This window comes from Dipodomys merriami, unplaced genomic scaffold (assembly GCF_024711535.1).
Source record: "Dipodomys merriami isolate MVZ:Mamm:240054 unplaced genomic scaffold, mDipMer1.0.p SCAF_13, whole genome shotgun sequence".
Classification (NCBI taxonomy): Eukaryota; Metazoa; Chordata; class Mammalia; order Rodentia; family Heteromyidae; genus Dipodomys; species Dipodomys merriami.
In genome coordinates this window covers 39,974,609-39,997,588 of record NW_027202604.1, presented here as the reverse complement: position 1 = coordinate 39,997,588, position 22,980 = coordinate 39,974,609, and the positions used below count along the sequence as shown (strand labels likewise).

The 22,980-nt window shown below is 53.2% G+C and overlaps 1 protein-coding gene across 1 annotated transcript in view; it reads left to right on the top strand.

Annotated features, from left to right (window-relative positions):
• The first annotated feature begins 11,995 nt into the window (after positions 1-11,995).
• LOC138824843 (sodium- and chloride-dependent taurine transporter) overlaps positions 11,996-22,980 on the top strand; it is an 83,007-nt gene continuing 72,022 nt past the window's right edge. The window contains exon 1 of the mRNA XM_070019211.1: positions 11,996-12,014. The gene's annotated coding sequence lies outside the window, so the exon portion shown is untranslated. The remainder of the gene's footprint in view (positions 12,015-22,980) is intronic.

The following is a 22,980-nucleotide window of genomic DNA, read 5'->3' as shown; positions in this document are numbered from 1 at the left end:
TGGGGTGAGGTCAGCCCCAGGCGCCCCTGGGGCCTGAGAACTACTGTCACGATTGATGGACGCAGTGCCCAGAACTGGGCCCACGACACAGCCAGGGCTGCCCAATGCAGTGAAGATGTTTAAAGGAGCAGGATGGTGACGCACAGACACCCCAGCCTGAGAAATGTTGGCCGGGTCCCCCCCCCCCCCACCAGGGAGACCTGCTGCTACCTGCCGGCCTCTACCAAGGCAGCACCGGCTTAATCTCCAGGCTGGTAAACACGCGATTATGTTTCCCAGCTAAGGTCATGCTACGTGCAGGGGTACTCATCCCAGACCTTCCTCTCTTTCAGCTTAGCACCTCCTGGCCACCTTTGGTCCCCAAAACCCTGAGCTGAGACTCGGTCTCCTCCTCTGTGGTGTGGACAATGACACCTGCCTTTCACTCCAAAAACGGCCTCTCGTGGCGCTTGGCTGAGCTACGTGGAGTAGAACTGCTAATGTCACTCTTTCTTTTGTGGGGTTTGAGGTTGAACTCAGGGACTCTGCTGGCTGGACGGGCACTCTACCCCCTGGGACATGCCCCCAGCATTTTTTGCTTTAGTTGTTTTTTTGAATCGATTTTATGTTTATGCCAGAGCCAGCCCAGAGAGTGATTATCCTACGTATGCTTCTTGTATAGCTGGGATGACGCTCGGTTCTTACTGGGGACTTTGGGGACTTTGGGGACTTTGCAGCGCCCAGGTCTTGTTGATGCCGTTTACTCTAACACGTGACTGCTGCTACACCAGGGGCCCTGAAGATCCCACTGCACCCATTCCTACCTCTCAGCCTTTCCCTCCATGGGGCTCCCACCCGAATCCCCCTTCAAGTCTTTGCTGTGGCCCAGCTGCCACAGCAGCCCAAACGCCATGGTATGAAACCCAGAAGCCACTACAGCTACCTGGCTCGCTCTTACTAGCTCCTGCCGCTAGGCCACACCTCCGCCAAGTCACGATCCCTGCCCTGAGCAGGCAGAGGCAGGAGGAATGCGCGTCCCATGGCTTCCTCACGAGACCATGGTGGGGGCATGAGCCAGTGCCAGGCACAGGGTCAGCCTGGTATTAGGGCCTGGTTCTATCAGGTTCTGGTTCTATCAGGTTCTGGTTTGATGAGGTAGTTTCCGGCACTGGATTTGAACTTTAAAAAATCACTCATTCCAGTTTCTGGGCAGGGTCACAGGAACCTCCTCAGAGGAGCTCCTCCCCTCTGGAAGCCTTCGGTGGCCCCTCCCAGCCACTCCCCTGCTGCTGGGGGGGGCGGTAAGAACTCAGACCTGGCGCCCCTCGAGGCCAGACACATGACATGTAATTTCCCCACAGGTGCCCTGCCTTGTCTCTGGGCTCATTTCCAGCCCAGAGGCCTCTTGGACTTGCCCTTCCCTGTTACCCATGTTACCTCATTACCGCTGCCATCAAGCCCAGGACTCAGAGGGTCAGGCTTGCCACCTCCTGGGCATGGCCGGGCCTGGGACAGAGGTCTGCCTCTAAATCGCAGCTGCTACTGCCTCTGTGCCTCCTCATCTATGTACGCTGCCTGTCCTACCAAACCCTCAGTGCTCTGACCAGGAAGGCAGGGCCTCATTGGAGATGGAGAAAATAGAATATGAGCAGTTCCAACGCCTCAGGAGCCCGGACAGCCATCACCGGAACGACCTCCTTTTCTTCCCAGTCTGGTATAATGTGCCCAGTGCTTCCCCAGTGCCTTGTGCTGTCTCGGGGAGACAGCCTAGAGGCATCTCCACCTGCCATCCAGGTAAACTAAGGTACAAGGCACCACACCCTAACAACCACCAGAATTGCCAACACATGCACACATATTAATTGTATAATATGACTAGGAATGCCCTTATTTATTTATTTATTTATTTTGCCAGTCCTGGGGCTTGAACTCAGGGCCTGGGCACTGTCCCTAGGCTTCTTTTGCTCAAGGCTAGCACTCTACCACTTGAGCCACAGCACCACTTCCAGCTTTTTCTGTGTATGTGGTACTGAGGAATCGAACCCAGGGCTTCATGCCCGCTAGACAAGCACTCTACTTTAATTTTTTTGAAACAAGGTCTTACTTAAGCAGCACAGACCGGCCTTGAACACACACTCCTCCCCCCTCAGCCCCCTCAAGACCAAGAATAACAGGTGTGTAACATCATGCACAATGAGACACACTCACTGAGCTAGAGGAGTGATTCTGTGGTAAAATCACCTGCCTACCAAGTGGAAGAACCCTAATTCAACTCCCAGCACTGCCAAAAAATCCAAAATGATGAAGATGAGGATGATGGCGATAGATAGATACATACATACATAGATTCCTTGTTTTAAAAAAGGACCTGAAAGCCGGGTGCCACGCTTGTAATCCTACCTGGAGTAGCTGAGATCTGAGGATCATGGTTCAAAGCCAGCCCAGGCAAAAATGACTGTGAGACTCTAATCTCCAATAAAAACTACCAAAAAGCTAAAAATGGGGTTGTGGCTCAAGTGGTAGAGCAATAGCTTTGAGCAAAAGAAGCTCAGGGATAGTGCCCAGGCCCTAAGTTCAAGCCTTAGCATTGGGGGGAAAAGCTACTGTAAGGCCAGGCGCTAGTAGCTCATACCTGTAATGCTTGATACTTAGGAGGCTGATATCTGAGGATTGAGTTCAAAGCCAGCGTGGGAAAGAAAATCCATTAGACTCTTATCTCCAATTAACCACAAAAAAATACAAATAATAACCAGACACGGAGCTGTGGTTGGAGTGGTTGGGTGCTAACCTTGAGGGACAGCACACAGGCTCTGAGTTCAAGCTTCGGGACCTGCACGTACACACCAAAAAGAAAAGGGGACCTGAGAAATGGGATGGACCTAAAACAAATCATGTTAAGTGAGGTAGGCCAAACTCAGAGGAACATATGGCTGTTTTCTCTCATAGGTGGAAGCTAGATCTAAAATACACCAGAACGGGATAAATTATACAGGACTCTGGGCATTCACACACAGACAACCAAAGGAGGATACTCTTTCTTTTTTTCTTTTTCTTTTTTTGCCAGTCCTGGGGCCTGCACTCTGGGCCTGGGCTCTGTCCCTGACCAAGCCCCCAGCTGGCAGGAAGCACCCACTGATTCTGCTTGGAGATGAATGACTGGCGGGAGGGAGAGGTCTCCCTGTGAGCCTGCCGGCCTTGGAGGGTGGGTGGTTAGGGCCCTGTGGGGTTTCCACAGGCCTGGGCTGCTTCCTGGGGCCTGCTTGTTTCATCCCTGCCTCTACCTCCAGGCGTGAGGCCTGGGAACTCAGGAGTCCTCTATGTGAAACTGAGGCTAACTGCCCACCTGGGCCTGTGGCAAGGCGTTTCAGAGCACCTGGCATCACACTCCTTGTGCCACACGGCGCTGTGGTAGATACCAACAAGACACCACACTCTTCAGATGCTCGGCCCTTACCTAAGATGGCAGTGTTTGCAGAGACAGCCTGTGGACACTTCCAAGTGGTCTCGAGATTACTCTAACCACGAATGCGGTCAGTCAGAGACAGTGACAAGAAAAACAGCCCACACGGGTTCACTACAGATGCCGGTGACTCACGCCGCCACCCCACAAACTCGCCCTTCCTCAGGGGTCCTCAACGGCTCTCCTTTGAGAGAGGCTCTGGGGACCCACCCCGCCAGGCCTCCTCACCCTGACCCCTGGCCACCCTCTGACTCCTTCCCTGGCACCTGGCAGTTCCTGCCTCCCTACCCCTGCCTCGCTCTGGCTTCCCCTTTGCCACTCTATCCAGGTTCTCACCAGCTGTACCAGCTGGGATACACCAGCCTACCACCAGCTAGCTTCCTGCTCTTGCTGCCAGGGTTTGCCCTCCTCCAACATAGCACTACACACCACTCAACACCCACCCTTAAACGCTGTCCTTGGATCTGGGTGGCAGGCTCTCTGGGTGACAGCACCCTTTCTACCATCCTATCCTACCATACAAAGGAGTGGTACGTGAGAACACTGGAGCTCAGAGCATGAAACATGCCCAAGGTTGCTCAGCAGCACTAACATCAATAACCAGGCCATTTAACCCAATTCCCAAGCTTTTCCCTTAAAAAAATTAATTTGGTGGCAGGGATTGGACTTGGGGCCTTGTGCTCTACTACCCCAATCTCTTGAACCTTGGCCAAGTATCTAGGGCAGACCCCAGTTCCGCCTCTCCGGAGGGCTTGTGAAGCAGACCCCCAGCAGGGGCGGAAGGACCCGGCAGGCCCTCTGGTTCTGGCTCCCGGAGAGGGGTCACATGAGGCTTGCCCTGGGGTCTCCTGCGGTCTGCGCCCCAAGTCATTTCTGAGGGTGTCCTGAGTTGGCTTTCCTTGCTGGGTTTCCTTTGCTCTAGGCTGGTGCCAGTGCAGCGTGAGGGTGAGCAGGCTCTCCTTGCCAGCAGCCAACCCGGCAGAGCGGGCAGGGCCTGTGCCAGGCACCAAGGCTTGACGGTCTCTGGAGGGTGGGCCAGCCAGGCAGCCGAGGAAGCGGAGAGAAGCAGATGCCACTCCCCAGGCAGGGAGAGGGAGCAGGTGATGGGGACTGCAGGAGGGGGCTTTCACCAGCTGTCCTGAAGGTGACATGCCTGCGTGTCTGGGCCGGGAGCTGACAGCCCGAATCAGACCCTGTCCACACAGCACGGGGCCGGCCCAGGCGGGAGCCCAGCCAGCAGCTGCATCTCTGGGGCTCCACAATGCTCACCATTTACCGAGGCCTGGGGGCCAATGTGAGGTCCAGATGAGGGGAACGAAGACAGCCCCACTCCCCATAGCCACACATGGATCCAGGTACCCCTCCCCCCCCCCCACCAAGTCCATCTCATTGGAGAGAAAAGAGGTGCAGAGTGACAGTGGGCCGGGATTCCCCAGGGCCACATTGCTCACCTGTGCTGAGAGCCCCAACTGCGGTAGTTGCAAGCTGTGTGCTCTGCCACCTCTGGCTACTGACTCCTACTCCAGCTGGATTTCCAGAGCCCTTTTTAGCACCTGACCCCAAACACATGTCCAGTGCATGTCAGGAGAAGGAATCAATCAATCCGCTGATCTATCTGGGTGGATCTAGCTGGGCAAAACTGAAACTGAGCCTCTCAGATCATTGCATCTCAGGTGCTCTAAACAGTGTTCCCAGCTTGTCCTGGGCTGATGAGATGATTAGCCCCACGTTAAAACAAGGAATTTGAAGCTTGGGGTTGAGCCTGGCTCAGGAATCTTCTACTCACAGCCCTTAGCAAGGGGTGTTTTATGGAATCAGAGTCTACCCAGAGTCTACATGCTGTGTCCTAAACCTACTCCTGGGGTAGAAAGAGGTCGTACATAGATTTGGGATTGAGGGCCACCCCCCACCCCCAAGCCAGCCCCATGGCAAAGCCCCACTCCTGGACGGCCATGTGTACCAAGCTGGCCCAGGACCAGCCAGGCTACAAAGTCTCTTCCTCCTTTTGTTCACAGTCAATCTGAAGAAGCAAGAGAACTGCTTCATCTGGGAATATGCTGGTGTTTTCCCACCACTCAGAGGCTGGCTGATCCAATATGAGCTCCTTAACTCTCTGAACCCGTTTTCCCATCTTAATATGGAAACAACAATCCTATTACCTGAACAAGTAAGAATAAACATAAGAACAATCAAGTCATCGCCTTTCTCTGGAAGAGTATATGGCACCAGCACAGATGAGCCTCAGGAATACAGGGAAGAAAGAGAAAAGCAAGTTCCAGATGAATGCATTCAGCATTCGTCTTTCATGAAGGTGAAGAGGAGGCACATTGGCACAGAGCTTGCCCGCACGGGCAAGGGCCCTAGATTTCATCCCCTGCACTGAAAACAATACACCAATGTGAAAAACACACATGGCACCTGTGTGTACATTATTTGTAGATATAGTAGTTACAGAATAAAAATTCACTTTGAATGAGAAACACCCAAAGCAAGGCAGTGGTTACCTTTGGTGGAGTCACCAGAATGCCAGAGGTAAACCTGCCCAGGGTCAGGCTCCCCAGCGCTGTTAGCCTTTCTCAGCCGGGGTTGGCCTGTCCTGTCCAGCTGTCCAGTGACAATGGTGGATGGAGCCGCATAGTGACTGCGCAGAGGTAGAGCTGTGGCAGATCCAAGTTGAGTTCTGAAAGAACATTCTGAATTGCACATGCATTGAGGCAATGGTCTTCACCTTGCCAGCCTGTTTCCTCATCTGTGACACAGAGAAACAGCCCACAATGGAGTCTCAGAGAACAAGGTCAAGGATGCCCAGAAAGCCCTCAGTGCCAGCCCAGGCCTGCCAAAGGCACCTCTGGCAACTCATGGCCACAGTGACTGAAGTCATTGCTGGCTTGGGATGCAGATGAGCTGTGTGGGGTCCCAAGATGTGGGACCCCAAAGATGAGTGGTTGCTCATATGCCAAGCTGGGCATCTCCCCGCCCCCTCCCAGGGAAAGAGGTCAGGCCTTGAGACGCTTTGCTCCAAAGCAATCCCTGAAAATCCCTCCCCGGGAGACTCACAGGCCCAGCTAATCAGTCACTGGGTGAGCTCGCGCACAGAGGCTGACCCACACGTGAGTCCACACCGCCTCCCCCTACCACCAGGGCTGGGGAGCTCTCTGGCCAGTGCAGAAGTGAGGCCTTTGCATCCCAAGAGCCAGGATGAGGGCTAAATACTCATGTCAGTCTGGGTTCCAGGTGTCCAGGGGTGAGGCCCGGGAATAGGCTTGGTTCTGGCTCTGCCTAGCTTTGGCCTCTCCACTACTTTGGGCAATAAGCCTCAGTTTTCACATTTGTCCAACAGAGAATGCATGATGGCACCCACTGCAGCATGGTGGTGTGTGCACAATCAGCAGGCTCAGAACTGCCTTCACCACCACTCCGTCTCAAGGCTATCATCAGCCCTGTCCCAAACTCAGCACTGTCATTTGAAGCACTATGGGGTCAGGGGCTAGGTTCTCAACCACTGTTGGATCCCAGCACAGGGCAATGTATGTGATCAGCATGTCAGGTAGGAGCCAGGAAGGGGGAAGGGGGTGGGATGGGAGGGAGAGTATCTTAGAGCATGCTTCACGGGACTAAGATCCCTGTGTGCCCTGACTCTGTGCCCTGATACTGTCCTCTCCCTGCCTAAGCCTTCCTGGATTCACAACCATCTCCTCATGAGCCCTCCCTGAGAGCTTCTGGGCTGGGAAACTACCTCTCCCTCTCCTCTCCTGCTGCCAGCCCAGATCTCCCCATGACTGGCAGCCCGGATGGGGCTCCAGGCTGCGTGCAGTGCCTCAACTCGGCATGAAGGCTCTCTCCAGCTTCTGTGGCTCTGTGCACCCACCGGATGTTCCAGTGCTTTCTGAACAACCCTCAAAGCCAGGCCTGCTCCCATGGATGGAGCCTAGGGACTGGATGGGGGCAAAACAGACTGCAGTGGACTGCTTTGCTGTGCACTGCAGGTGCCTGCAGATGCCTGTGTGATCCCTTCCCTGGTGACTAGGGTCTCTGTGGCCCATAGCGACTACAGCAAGGATGGTGTGTGACTTCTATGGTTAAGTCACACTGGCACTGCCACTTCCGCCTGCTCTCTGGGAGTAACTCCTCTAGGGCGGCCAACCACTACGGGACAGCCACGGGTGCAGAACTGACTCGGCTCGCCTACAGTCAGGCCAGCCCTCTGGACAGCCATCTGGCTCCATCAAGACTTCTGATGACAGCAGACTCAGCTGACATCTTGACAGTGACTTCATAAGACCTTGGCCATCTCACCCTGAGCCAGACATATCCAGCTAAGCCTCTCCCAAATTCCTGGCCACAGTACAAACATTATGGTGGCTTCAAGTTCTTCCTCTGCGGTGATTTGTCACACAGTGAGGGTAACACACCATCACAGGCAACCTGAGCTCCCACTGCCTTCCCGAGTGACAGCAGGATTTCAGTCTGAAACTGCCCCTAGGTTGCCAGGGAACCACTTTCCAGGAGTACATGAGAAGCAGAGGCCTGACCCTCATATTCTGGACCAGGATGTGTGTGGCTGGGGTGCAGTGAGCCTGAGCCATGGGAGGGGAAGAGAGCACTCTGACCCAGGCCCCAAACTGGAGACCTGGTTACTCCCAGAAAGCAGACTTCACTGTTCTTGACGTGGCTTAACACTCTGGGGCAGTGCAAATGCTTTCTGAAGACAGGTGAGAGAACTGAGACTTTCAGGAGATTCATGGTTTCTAGAACAGTCCAGTCCTGGTATATGAAGACTTACCTCCCTGCCACAGAGTGCTGAGGCCAAGAAGAGAGCCCAGGATTGTACCCAGTGCAACTTATTGGGGACTTACAGAGAGCAGCTGGATCCCTTTTGTTTGGGTCAGAAAGAGGGTAGTTGGGGGAATGTTTCTCATTTACCTAGTCAGATGCTTCCCTGAAGCGGGGGCCTCATAGTTAAGCCTGTGAACAACTCTAATGGTTTTATTTATTTATGGTTTGCTGGGAAACAAGGCAGGAAAGCCCAGCTAGGGTTTCTCAGCTTGATGGAGGTAGTTACAACTCAAGCTTGGCTGTAGTCAAGAAATGCTGCACCCATAACCATGATGTTTGGGGAGGCTCAGCAGACTAAGTTCTGAGAAGCTTGCAGTCCTGGGGTCTGGTGGAACGCAGGGTTTCACATGCAGTGCGCGAGCCTGCAGCCTTGGAAGGTTCTTAGCCAGAGGGTGCTGCCAAGCACCCTGCGGGACACAGGTTAAACTGTTCCCCAGAGTCATTCCCCACCCCACAGGTGCTCCTCCGGAGGCTGAGATTGGAGGATCGTGGTTCGAAGCCAGCCAGGCTGAAGAGTCCATGAGACTCTTACCACCAACTAACCACCAAAAAAAAAACCCACACGTGGAGCTGTGGCTCAGGTGGCAAGAACGGCAGCCTTTGGGCGAAGAGCTCAAGAGCAGCGCCCAAGCCCTGAGTTGGAGCCCCAGGGCCCACACACGGGCACGCGCTAGTCGTAGGCCACGTAAGGAAACACGGGCGAACAGGGTGGCGGGGAGGGGGGAGGGAGGAGAGGGTGGAGGAAGGGGGAGGGGAAGGAGGAGGGAGGGGAGGGGAAGGAGGGAGGGGAGGGGAAGGAGGGAGGGGAGGGGGAAGGGAGGAGGGAGGGGAGGGGGAAGGGAGGAGAGGGGGGAGGGGAAGGAGGAGGGGGGGAGGGGAAGGAGGGAGGGAGGGGAGGGGAAGGAGGAGGGAGGGGAGGGGAAGGAGGAGGGAGGGGAGGGGGGAGGGAGGGGAGGGGCAGGGAGGGGAGGGGAGGGAGGAGGGGGGGAGGAAGGGGAGAGGAAGGAGGGAGGGAGGGGAGGGGAAGGAGGGAGGGGAGGGGGAAGGGAGGAGAGGGGGGAGGAAGGGGAAGGGGAAGGGGGGAGGGGAAGGAGGGAGGGGAGGGAGAAGGGAGGAGAGGGGGGAGGGGGGAGGGGGAAGGGGGAGGGGGAGGGGTAGGAGGGAGGGGAGGGGGAAGGGAGGAGGGAGGGGAGGGGGAAGGGAGGAGAGGGGGGAGGGGAAGGAGGAGGGAGGGGAGGGGAGGGGCAGGGAGGGGGACGCGCAGGGGCCGCCCGGCCTCGCGGCGCCCAGCGCGGGAAGGACGACGCCCCCCAGCGGCGCCCGGCGCCCGGCTCCGGCGCACAGCGAGGAGACGGTGCGCCCGCCGCCCTTCATGCGCGGGAAGGACCTAGAGAAAGGTTCACTTCGGCTCGGGGCTCCAGCGTCACTCCGCTGACCGACCTTGGGTCTGTGGCGGGCCTGCGCGTCAGCCTGGGAGCGGACCAACACGGCGCCCGGAAGCGGAAGCGGAAGCGGAAGACAGCTGTGGGGCGGGCCCTGACGGCTCCATCCCCCCCCCGGGCACGCCCCCCGTGACCTCACTTCCTCCACAAGCCCCACCTCTTAAAGGTCCCTCCACCTCCCAGAGACGGGCAGAGGTTGGTTTAGAGGTTCAGCCACTCCGGGCTCTGTGGCGCCCAGAGGATCGTGAGAGAGCCGGGCCCGGGTTCTGGCCTAGGACGGCCGAGAAACTCTGACGAGGGCCTTCGAGAAAGATGTTCCTCCCGGGGAAGTGAGGGGGCCGGCGGAGGTCAGAGGCTAGAGCGCTCCCCCACATGCCCAGACCCCGGATTGAGCAGCGCCACACGGAAAACTAAAGGAGAAATAAGCACCTGTTGCCCAGCTCAGGTTCAGTGAGTGTGCGCACATGCGTGTGCGTGTGAGCGCACACAGACGTGCGGGCCCTGGTGTGGAGAGGGCCGCGGGGACCTGGCCGAGCAGGGGGGCAGAGCCGGCGGGCCTGGCTGACCCCGCAGGCCACAGTCAGGACTTCAGATTCTATGCCTTCTCGTTGTAAAAGGGTCAGATCTGTGTGGTGCGTGTGTGCGTGTGTAACGTTCACATATGTGACTCAGGTTCAGCCTCTCAATGTTTTGGCTCACTTGCCCCCCCCCCCCACACACACACCACACCACTTTGTTTAAAGCTAACTTGCAGACTTCATGACTCCTACTCCTAAATATTGATTATATGTCTCCTAAGAGCAAGGATGTTCCTCTACATAAATACATTACCATTATTACCAGGGAAAATTAAATTAAAATCTTTCCCTAATACCCAATCCATATTCAAATTACCCTCCAAATGTTTACACATCCTTGGGCTGCTGGGCCTCCTTGCCTCTTCCTTTCTTCCATCTCTGGAACCAGGATCTAATAAAAGTGCACATTTAGTGCTTGATTGCCACATTCATCTTAAACCCTTTCAACTTAGAAGCTATTTAAAAGATTCACTTTTTAAGCTCAGTTGTTTCATTGTGGCATTTCCACACATGTATAAAATGTATCCTGATCAACCTTTTAACTCTGTAACTCTCCCCTCCTCCTCAAAACAATTTAAAAAGGTTTCATTGTTTCACTTATTTACTTTATTTTTTGTGTCAGTCCTAGGGCTGGACCCTGAGCTTTTGTGCTCAAGGCTAGAGCTGTCTACCAATTGAGCCATGGCTCCATTTCCACCATTTTAGTGGTTAGAGGACTTTCCTGCCCAGGCTGGCTTCTAATAGAATCCTCAGGTCTCAGCCTCCTGAGCTGGGATTACATGTGTGAGACACTAGTGCTGTCTCATTGTTTTATTTTATTTTATTTTATTTCTTTGTCAGCAGTGTGGCTTGAACTCAGGGCCTGGGCACTGTCCTTGAACTCTTTTTGCTCAAGGCTAGCGCTCTGCCACTTTGAGCCACAGCACCACTTCCCATTTTTGAGTAGTTAATTGAAGAGTCTTGTGGGAACTTTTCTGCCTGGGCTGGCTTCAAACCATGATCCTCAGATCTCAGCCTCCCGAACTAGGATTACAGGTGTGAGCCACTGGCACATGACACATTGTTTTATTTTTATACTTGCAAATAAACCACTTGAATTCACTTTCTTCACTACCCTTCCCAAAAAAGGAAATTTAAAGGGCTGGGAAGGTGGCTCAATGGTAGAGCACTTGCCAAAAAAGGAACTTTAGGTCTCCCATGTATTTCCTCCAACACTGACTCTTGGGAAATTTTATTTTATTTTATTTTATTAATTGGGTTGTTCAAATGTAGAGTATTGCTTTCTTTCATTTTTGAACTCTGACCCTTATGCTCTTATTCAGCTACATACACACACACACACACACACACACACACCTGCACATGCACACACCTGGGCACTTATAGGCACAGTTCTCCACTACTTGAGCCACACCTCCACTCCCATTTCAGGCTTTTTGCTGGTTAATTATTGATGAGTCTCCAGAATCCCCCACCTTTCAAACCAGAAATGTGACTCTCCGCCTGCTGAGTAGCTAGGATTATGGGTGTGAGCCACCTTGCGTGTACCTGTCCACTACACCTGAGATGGCAGAAATCCACCTGACACTTGTACCTTTCTTTAATCCTTCCAGCACACTCTAGAAGCAGCTGCTCTCCAACCTCATTTTACAGGTGGGGAAGTGGAGAACCACAGAGAAGGAAGTTAGACATCTTGGCTCTTCTCACCCCAAATTCTCTGTAAGTAGAAAACCTGCAGGGGCCAAATATCCTGGGTATCCAGGTAGGATGGGACTGAGAGAGGCAGTAAGAGGGCAGACAGCAGGTGGGACTGGATGGTACTTGGAGAGTGGAGGAGACTTCAGGAGAAGCTTGAACTCAGGGCCTGGGTGCTATCCCTGAGCTTTGGTGCCCAAAGCTGGTGCTCTACCACTTGAGCCACAGCTCTAATAATTGGAGACAAGAGTCTCCCAAATTTTCCTGCCTGGGCTACTTTAGATGATCTTCAGATCTTGGCCTCTTGAGTTGCTGTGATGATTACAGGCATGAGCCACTGGTGCTCAGCTTCAAGCTTGCTGTGATGATTACAGGCATGAGCCACTGGTGCCCAACTTCAAGCTTGCTGCCCTTTCCTGTCAGTGTGGGCACACTTCCTTTGGCCGAGTGCAGGTGGATGAGATGGAATTCATAGGCCTGAAGGCTGGCGTTCAGTGTCCTGGTGGGATGTTTGGGTGTGGAGACAGAGGGCTCCAGCTTCTCAAGGTCACGCTGATGCATCTGGAGGGCCAGTCTTGAGGCTCAGCCCACTGGCCTCCCTCCATCCCACATCAGGTGTGGAGGTGCTGATGTAGAGGTATAGGGAGGACCAGACCAGGAGCAGTCAAGCAAAATGCACCCAGGCTAGACTGGTTGACAGAGCTCAGCCTCCTGTGTAAGGATGAGCCATGCGCTTGGGGGTAGATGCGGCAATGACATGAACCCTGCAGGGAATCGAATCCTTTCCTGGGCTGGTGGGAAGGTTTGCAGTGGGTGCTGGGCAGTCCAGTTACAGGAGATTGTAGAGAACTCGAGGGAGTCCATCATTTGGAAGACAATAGGGAACTACTGATGATTGCTTAGAGGAGAGACATGGTTAGGTGGATTTTCCCCAAATGGCGGCATGAGGCTGGGGAGTCGCCAGCCTGGCCTATGTCAGGATTTAGAGTCTTGGGCCCACCCTTTGGAAGAGTGTCTCCATGTCCCACGGGCTTGGCGGTGGGCGCTGAGTTTGGAGCTGACCGCACCCTAGGGGTGTTCAGGATCCAGAGAGGAGCAGAAATAGAGACAGCAGTTCAAAGAAAGGGACCTTGTAGTAGGCTGTGCCAACCCTGGGTCACACTCTAAGGCCATGTTCCTGTAGACAGGCGCCCCAGCCTTGCCAGCTAGAACCAGGTGGGCAGGGGTCCAATCTTGCTTGTGTCCACTCCTGCCCAGGTTCTGTCACGAGGGTGGTGGCTTTATTTCCTGTTGGCAAGGCCTGGAAGCTAATCTCACCTACCTGCCTCGTTGAGCAATTGTGAGGATCAAGTGACTTGAAAGCAAATAAAGAGCTAAGAATGAGGCTGGCCCCTGAGTGTTTGGAGCATTCCTGCTGCCAGTCGCCTTTCCCTGCCTGCCTGCCTGCCTGCTCCCGCTCTCCAGCCATCCATATTTCCTTCTTCCCTTCTAAACAGCAGGCCTCCATCTGCTCAGGTGTGTTTTATAAAAACAAACCAGCTGACGCACACAGCTCCCTGAGTGTCTGCTGGTTAGGAGGGGCCATCTCACCCCAGCCAGGGCTCAAGAATCCACGGCAGTGCGTGCTCCCCCCTCCTCCTCTCCCATGGACCTCAGAGTATAGTGACAAGCTTTAAAAAAAAAAAAAAGCCTTGCTATGTAGCCCAAGATGGCTTCAAACTTGAGATGCTCCTGTCTCAGCCTCCTGAAACTGTTGGGACTACAGGCGTGTGCCACCACAGCTGGCAACCAAATTGTTCTTGAGGTCTGAGGGGTGAGGTTGGTGGTCCACTTGGTGCTAGAATAGCTAAATCCACAGTGATTCATGGAATATGAGCTGAATAAACCCCTAGGTAATGCCACAGAGTTCAGATTTTTGACAATACATGTGCTTCTGTTTTTAAATTTTATTTATTTTTTTCTGGTGTTAAGAGATCAAACCCAGGTCACATGTATAAATTAGTGATATATATATATATATATATATATATATATATATATATATATGAATTAATTTTTCAGTGCTGGGAATGAAATCCCAGGCCCTTAGGCTTGCTGGGAAGATATTCTACCATGGAGCTATATACTGCCAGATTCTAAACTAGTATTTTTAAATTCTAATTTTGAAGCCGGACGCTGGTGGCTCACGCCTGTAATCCTAGCTACTCAGGAGGCTGAGATTTGAGGATCGCGGTTCAAAGCCAGCCCTGGCAGGAGAGACCGTGAGACTCCTATCTCCAATTAAAAAAACCACCAGAAAACCAGAAGTGGCACTGTAGCTCAAGTGGTAGAGCGCTCACCTTGAGCTGAAGAGCTGAGGGACAGCGCCCAGGCCCAGAGTTCAAGCCCCACGACCAACCAAAAAAAAAAAAATCTAATTTTGAAAATACTTTAAGAATCCTGAGTCTATAGATTGCTCAGCATGCCTAAGGTATTTCATCTCCAGCACTGGAGAATGATCATCATCATCAACATCAACATCATCATGATGAGAGGGAAGAGAAAGAGATGAAGGAGGACAAGGAGGAGGAGAAGAAAGAAGTGCATTTAGCCCCCTCCTTCACAGTGCTGGGATGGAGCCCTGGGTCTGTGTGTGCCAGCCACAGCCATAGAAATTATTTCAGGGGGCTGGGAAGGTGGCTCAGTGGTAGAGCACTTGCCTTGCATGCATGAGGCCCTGGGTTCGATTCCTCAGCACCACATAAGCCAAAAAAAAAAAAAAAGAAAAGAAATTATTTCAGTGCATTTGATCAGGCCGTCTATTTCCTGCTGTTACTACATTGGTTGAAGCAAAAGGGCCGCTGATAGGGGAATCTTCGGTCCCACCCCTCCAAACTTTCACTCCCATCTCCCAGGTTCTCCTGGAACTCCATGGAGCCAAGTCTGTCAATCCCAAGGAGCCACAGCTCAGAGGGAAATGCCAGCACTGCCCGAGTGGTGCCCATAGTCCTCGCCACCTGGACAGCACTGAGGGACCGCCTGGTCCCCGGCATCCTTCCCAAAGGACTGATCTGAGCAGAGCGCCCAGGCTTCTGTCAGGTCTTCCAGGGGGGACTCTTCATGTAGCTATGTGAAGAGCGTCGGATCCCGAAAGATATGCGGACGTCTCTCCCGCCACCTGTGCTGGCAACTTAATTTGGAAATAGCCTATTGGAAGCTGTAATGGAGTTCAGGTGACGGGCCATCTGGGTGGGCCCGAACCCAGCAGGACTGGGGGCCTGATAGGAGGGAAACATGGATGGAGAGAGATACGGAGGTTGGACAGGTGATGACAGAGACACACGGGAAGATGCCACCTGAGGTTGGAGGCAGGGAGGGATCCTGCTGTGAGCCAGAGTGTGGAAGGGAGACACAGGAAGGACTGGCAAGAGCCTTGGAGGGCGCCAGGGCCTTGACTTAGGCCTTGCAGCCCGCAGCACCCTGGGAGGGGATAAGTCACTGTTATTTGATGCCTCCCAGTTTGTCAGGAAACTAATACTCCTCCTAAATTCTCATTTAATTTTCTTCCAGACACACTCAGTTTTCCACAACTTGCACATGGTTTGCTAAAAAAGTAAAACTTCCATTACAGCTATAAATAGAAGTCCATGATCCTTTCCATAAATAGATGGAGTCTTAAAAGTGAAGACAATGAAAGCCAGCCAGCTTAGCGGGGTGCAATTGCTTGGTGGCTCTGTTTGGGGGGCACCTTTGTTAAAAAAAAAAAAAAAGTAGGTGAGGATGGGGGTTGCCTGAGATGGAGTGCTTATATTGAGCACGTGAGAGGCCCTGAGCTGCGTCTCCATCACTAACAGAGAGAGAGAGGAGAGAGGGAGGGAGGGAGGGAGGGAGGGAAAGGGGAAGGAAGGAATAAGAGAAATTAACAAGTAGCAATTGATATTGAAGACAAAAGCATAGCTTGCTGACATACCTTCTGACCAAAAAGAGAAAAACGGGCTGGGAAGGTGGCTCAGTGGTAGAGTGCTTGCCTTGCATGCCTGAGGCCCTGGGTTCGATTCCTCAGCACCACATAAGCAAAAAGAGAAAAACTTCCTTCTACCTGAAAATGTCTCATTTGTGGAAGTCTCCAATGATAGGAGAAAAATCAGGCCCTGAAAGGCCTAGTAATTTGCCCAGGGTCACACAGTAAGTCAGAGGAGGGTCTAAACTTGAATAGATCTCCTCTGTGCTTTCCAGGAAATCAGACTTGGTCCCATCCAGGGTCCCAGGGTCCCAGAACTTGTGTGGAAGGCCCTGCAGTGAACCCAGGGGCACAGAGCAGGGGTGATAAACTATGAAGGTCATGCGTACAGACTTCCTGTCACAATCAGCCTGGCCACAGCCAGGTAGACTGTAGAGTTATGCTCCAGACCTGAGAAATTTGGCTCACACAAAAGGCATAGGCAGGGCTGGGAAGGTGGCTCAGTGGTAGAGCGCTTGCCTTGCATGCATGAGGCCCTGGGTTCAATTCCTCAGCACCACATAAGCAAAAAGAAAAAAGCCAGAAGTGGCGCTGTGGCTCAAGTGGTAGAGTGCTAGCCTTGAGCTGAAGAGCTTAGGGACAGCGCCCAGGCCCAGAGTTCAGGCCCCATAACCGGACCCAAAAAAAACCCAAAAAAACAAAAGGCATAGGCACACTGAAGATCAGAAAAGGTTTCTTGTTGTTGTTGTTGTGGCTTTTCTTTTTTTGTCGGAGGTGGGACTTGAACTCAGGGACTGTGCCCTGTCCCTGAGTTTTGTTTTTTTTTTTTTTTGCTCAGGGCTAGCACTCTACTACTTTGAAGCACAGAGCCACTCCCAATTTACTGGTGGTTAATTGGAGATAAGAGCCTCACAGACTTTCTGCCTGGGCTGGCTTTGAACTGTGATCCTCAGATCTCACGATTACCAAGTGAACCACCAGAGCCCAGCTGTTTTTGTTTTTGTTTTTCTTTCTCAATGTACTTTGCCATGAGGAAAAATAGAGTAATGCTGGGAGCCATTCCACCTCCCTTCACACAAGAGCCCACACTCAGTGACAAAGGTCAGGCACCTTATCTCCAGAGCTGGACACCTCCCGCCCTTGTCTTGGCTGCAGAGGTCTCCTGGGGTGTTCCAGATGGTCTGATGTCATCCCCAACTTTCCAGCAGTGGTGTGCAGAGGACCCCGCACTCATGCAGTCAGGGTGGTGCAGAGCCCAAGCCTTTCAACCCGGGGTGGAGAATAATAGCTTAAAAGCTGCTGGTAACATCAAAGCCAGAGACAGGTGCCTGCCCCGAGGCCAGGTCCTTGTTCTCTTATGGCAGTCCACTCCACCCCTGTGCCAGTGGCACCTAGAAGCCATCAGCTCCTCTTCTCTTCCAGGACACCTCTGGGATCTTCTTGGTAACCATTTCTTTCCCCTCCCATCCTCCAAGATGGGACCTTGGCCCAGGTGAGGTGTCCGAGACATGACCTTCTGATTTGCCCATTGTATTGTTCCACCATCCTTTCTGGTCTTCCGCTTTCTGACTGTTTTTGTCATCTTGGCAGAAATAATCAGAAGGATACTAATATTTGCAAGCAGTCACCTTGGGAGGCCCTGAACTTCACATTGACCTTGGTCAGGGCTCTAGTGCCTCCCTCATAGGGAAACTGAGGCCCAGTGTCAGGCCGAACCCTTGTCTAAAGTCCTAGCAGATAAGGGGCAGAGCTTAGAATCCAACAGATGTCATTTTAGATTGAGAGCTTACACATCTGCCCCAATGGCTTGAAACTCCATGGGGAGGAGCCTTCTCAGCTTTGCTGTGTGTCCTAGGGCAAATCACTTACCCTTCCTGGGCCTGTTGCCATAGGGAAATGGCCTTGGGGAATGGCTGGGGTCCCCTAGAGCTGAGGGAATTCTGAGACTCCAGGAGTGGACCTTGTCCCGGCCTGTGCAGGCTCAGAAGACCAATCCCAAGGCTTCAGGGTCCAATTAAGCAGGTCTCTGATCAGGCCATAAGTGGGCACAAGCAGTCAAGGAGTTCGCCTCTGCAGCTTTGTTTATTGTCTGGAAGCTGGGAATATTTTGAATTGTTGTGCTACAGACAGGAGGGGGAAATAGACAAATAAAAGAAGGCAGCGGCTGAGAGGCACCCCAGCAAGAACGGGAGGAATTAGGCCAGCCTGGGTGCGTCAGGCATCGGGATGCTCTGGGCTCCTAGCTTGCCCTGGCCAAGAGGTCCCGGCTCTGACGGGACATTCACATTGCCTGAAAACAGTCAATTAAAAAAGCATTATGCACAATTAAATTAGTCTTTCTGAGTGGGGCACCTGGCATCAGGGTGGAACCCAGGGTCTGTGGAATGCATTCTACCACCCAGCTACCCCTACCCAGCCCTGCTGATTCCCACTGATTGCAAGGGAAAGCCTGGAGCAATGGTTCTCAGACTTGAGCTGTCTGGGAACTCCTGCAGGGCTTGGTAAATGGTTCCACACATCTGCTCCATCCCGTTTCTGATTCTCTCTCCGGTGCCCTAGTACCGAGGCCTAGGGTCCAGACACAGAGAATTCCTGTCCTGTAGTTGGAACCATGCCCATCCCACCCCTGCTTGCCTGGAGTCTGCATGGAAACAGCAGCCCCAGTTGGAAGAGGATGTAGCTCAGTCCCTTGTCACTTGCAGGGAAACTGAGCCAGAGACTGGAGGGCCTCAGGGGAGTGAGTGTAGTGCTCACTGGTTTAGGGCTTGGATCCCTACCTCCATGGGAAGATGAGGAAAGAATCCTGGGTGTGGCTGAGCACACAGTCCTAAGGCTGGCCCTTTGCTCCCAGCCACACAAGTGGTCGCTTTTGTGACCTGGCCTAGCATATGTAAGGCCTTGGTTACATCCCCATCATTCCCCCCTTCCTCCCCCCCCCCCACAAAAAGACTACTTATATCACAGAGTCCAAGGTAAATGCTACATAGCATTTGTTATACTGCATCGTCTCCATAGCTAATACACAGGCAATTCTTCTAGTACAGCACTTGCTTGGCAGGCTTGCTTGGCTGGTACCCTACCACTTGGGCCATGCCCCCAGCCTGGCTTTTTGCTGGTTAATTGGAAACTGAGTTCCAAGGACTTTTCTGCCTGGGCTGGCTTTAAACTTAGATCCTCTGAGCTCAGCCTTCTGGGTAGCTAGGTACAGGCACGAAACGCCCCTAGGTGCCAGGCTGGCAGCAATTCATTTTCTTTGGCTAACATTTTCAGCCTGAGGTTGCTTGCATCAACCAGAGGACCAGGCACACAGGGAAATTCACTGATGTGAATTCGCACTGGGAGTTTTGCAGATGTACTGTCTACTTCTGTCTCCCCAAAGGGTCCGGGGAGCCTTCTGTTGAATGCCCACTCCCCCAAGCCCCCGCCCCCAAGCTTGGAAGGCTGCAACCTATCACTTGCTTTACCTGACTTCGAAGCGAATAGAACTGCAGGGGTGTGGCCTCTGGCATTTGGCTTTGTGATGGCACCTCCAGTGTTTTGAAGACCCCTCCTGCTTTTATGCAACCCCAGTGTCCTTTTCTTTCTCCAGCTGTAGTCCTTCCCCATGTCTGTCTTCTGGTGGGTACAGCCCCAGCTCTTTCCATTGGGGATGATTTTGAATGGCCTGGCCATCCACCTTGTATAAGTCTTTGTGTGGATGCATGCTTTCATTTTCAATACCTGAGTGTGGGGTTGCTGACCTTACAAGAAATGTCTAACCTGATCTGAAACAGAGCTATCCCCCCCACCCCCCATCCCCCCCCTCACCATGCCGTTTTATGTTCCCAGCAGGGAGTGGACATGGCAGGCTGGGGGGCAGGGAGCCAAGGAAGAAGTAGGCCTCAGCGCTCACCTGGAAGGGAGCCGGTGGTGCCTGCCTGCTCCTGGGTGAGCGTAGAACTTCAGAGTGGCTGCCTGGGGCATTATGAACTAAATGTGGTTGTGGGTCCCCTGTTGGAGATGTCTCTACCACTGACATCTTCCCAGTCTGGCTCTGGGGCAGAGAGGAAGAGAGGGGAGGAGGAAAAGGGAGGAAGGGAGAGAAGGAGAGGGAGAGGGAGAGGAGGGGGGAGAGGGGGAAGGGAATGGCCTCCAGGCCTTATCCCCCACAACCACATCCGGCAATGGTTTCTTGAGCTCTTCTGGGCTCCAGGCTGGTGCAGGGCACTGCCAAGGACCCTGCCTGCCTCCTGGCACTTTCCATCTGGGGCTGTAAGTCTGGCTGAGCCCCAGGCTGCAGGAGAGCAGCAAGCAATGTGCTCTGGGGAGGAAAGGGCCTAGAACTGGAAACACTCAGGGGCTAGGTGTAGGGAGGGCTGTCGGGGGAGGGCTGGGGGGAGCTTGAGTTCCACACGGTGGGCGGTGTGCCAGGGACCATGCTCAGAGCTTCCTAGAACCTCCACTCCATTCTCCCAACAGGCTGCCGCAAGGGTCAGGGTGATGGTTAGTCTGGCTGTAGGAATCAGGACACTGAGGCCTAGAGCAGTCATATTTTTGTTCTGGGTCACACTGCTGGGGGAGAGATGAAGCTGGGATTTGTTCGCAGGATGGGGTGGGGGGTGAACAGGCAGCAAGGAGCAGCCTGAAGCTCTGATTGGCTCTGTGGACATTTGGGTGTGGCCAGGAGAATGTGACTGGACAAAAGGAGGACCCATCTCTCACCACCAAAGGTCCCCTGTCTCGTCAAGGATCCTTCCAGGAATGAAGTTGGGCGTTTCGAGGCTCTCCTCTGCAGGGCTGGTGCCAAGTGGCTTCCTGAGCTGGCCAGATGGGCCAGCATGTGCTATACCTCTGTTAGCATTGCAACATCGCTGTTGGTGTCCTGCTAGATGACACCAAGTCTTCCGACAGGGATGAGAGATCTTGTTGGACTGATGTTATGATACGATTGAAAACTGCTGCAAAATTTACTTTTCCAAGTCTCACTGGCTGTCCGTGAACGAGTGAGTGAGCAAGTATCTGCAGCTGGAGCAGGAAACTTGGCCATCACCTCCTCCAAGGCCCCCAGGAGCGCTGCCAGCTCATCGATTTTCAGACTTCAAATAAGAAGAGCTAGTCCCAGTGGAATTGCAGCCTACTATTTGGCTTGTCCAGAGGAAGTTCTGCCTGGCTTTCCTTGAAGGTCTCTCCTAGTTGCCAGCCTTTGCATTTTCCTTGGTGCCACAGGCTCTTCCTGAACCTGCCAGCTTTCCCTGGCCGGGGTAGGGTGGGGGTGGGGGTGGGTCTTAACTCCAGTCCCCTGCAGCTGATCATGGAACCCAGGGAACCCACCTACCTACTGCAGGGGAACAGACCAAGGAAACTGCAGACAAATGGGATTGGGCCATTTACAGCCTTATTTTGCCCTTTTATTCCCCCAAGTAAAAACACCAGTCACCCTGAGTGTTTGTTTGCTTGCTTTTAAAGGGAGGATCTTCTTGTGTAGCCCAGATGACCTTAAACTCATTATGAAGCTCAGGCTGGCCTTGAACTTGCCTGCTCCATTGTGTGTGTGTGTGTGTGTGTGTGTGTGTGTGTGTACCAGTCCTGAGTTTGAATTCAGGGTCTAGGCACTGTTCATGAGTTTCTTGTATTCAAAGCTACCACCACTTGTGTCTATACTTCTGGCTTTTCTGGTAACTAATTGGAGGTAAGAATCTCACAAAATTTCCTGATCAGGCTGGCTTTGAATCTGGATTCTCAGATCTCAGCCTCCTGAGCAGCTAGGATTACAGATATGAGCCACTGGGACATGGCCTTGGAGTAGTTGGTGACTCCCTTCCTGCCCTTTTATTTCCCACCCTTCCCTCCATTCTCCGTCTGTCTGTCTGAGTTCTTTGGTTCCTCTATTTCTTTTGGTGCTGAGGTTGGAATGGGGACCCCACCCCCCCAGCCCCAGGCTGATTTTTCTCTGGTAATCAATGATATACTGAAGCTCCCGGATGGCCTGGGTTTGAACCCCAGCCCAGCTGCTCACCAAGGAATGACTGTGGGCAGGCAAGTCACTTAATTTCTCTGTGACTCCAGCTTCCCCTTTGTCAATGGGGACTGGGGTAGTGCTCACCTCCCCGAGCTGTTCCACTGGCCTGCACCAAGCTTATAGTTAAGTGGTACGTGAAGGTGTGTTAAAAAGCCAGGTGCCAGTGGCTCACTCCTGTCATCCTAGCTACTCAGGAGGCTGAGCCTGAGGATCATGGTTCAAAGCCAAACTGAGCAGGAAAGTCTGTGAGACTCTTATCTCCAAAAAACCACCAGAAAACCAGAAGTGGCTCAAGCAGTAAAGTGCTAACCTTGAGCTGAAGAACTCTGGGACAGGCCCAGAGTTCAAGCCACACAACTGACAAAAATAAAAAAATTAAAAGGTGTATTAAACAAAATAAAAACCAGGTGCAGTGGTGTAGAGCTTCAGGCCTGCAGCCCAGCCCAGCTCAGGGCAACTCATCTAAAAATACAGTGCACGCATATATGCGAAAGGCTCTTGTGCCCACAGCATGCCAGGCTTGTGAATGACTGTTGGACTCTGCAGGGAGGGGCCAGAGCCTCCCCCCCAACCCCACGCAGTGGCCCTTGGCTTCCTCAAAGCCTTCTGGGTTCAAACCTCAGCCCTGGAGCCACTTCCTCCATTTGTGATGGCCTGCCCCTTTGCCTTAGTCCCCGAGCTGTGTGGGCAATGGCACGGCACAGGTGTCTGGAGAGTTTTCCTTTCTTTTGGAGAGACAGTGTCTTGCTGTGGAGCAGAACCTGTCCTTAAACTCCTATCTTCCTGTCTCTGCCTCCTGAGTGCAGGGATACTGGTATGCCCAGCCTTACGCACTCCGCAGCTCAGGGAGGAGGAACCTCACACACATCGGGAGACTCAGCCTTCTTTTCTCCTTCAGCCTCAGCTTCCTCGCTCTAAATGGGTGTGATCACGCTGCACCAACAGGAGAAGCAAGCCGTCTGGCCGATGGCCCTCTTGGTCCTAATGACCTGGCGCTCTGCTGGCGGCCCCTAGGTCAGCACCCACCGAGCGGCAGTGGCCCTGGTGTGTCT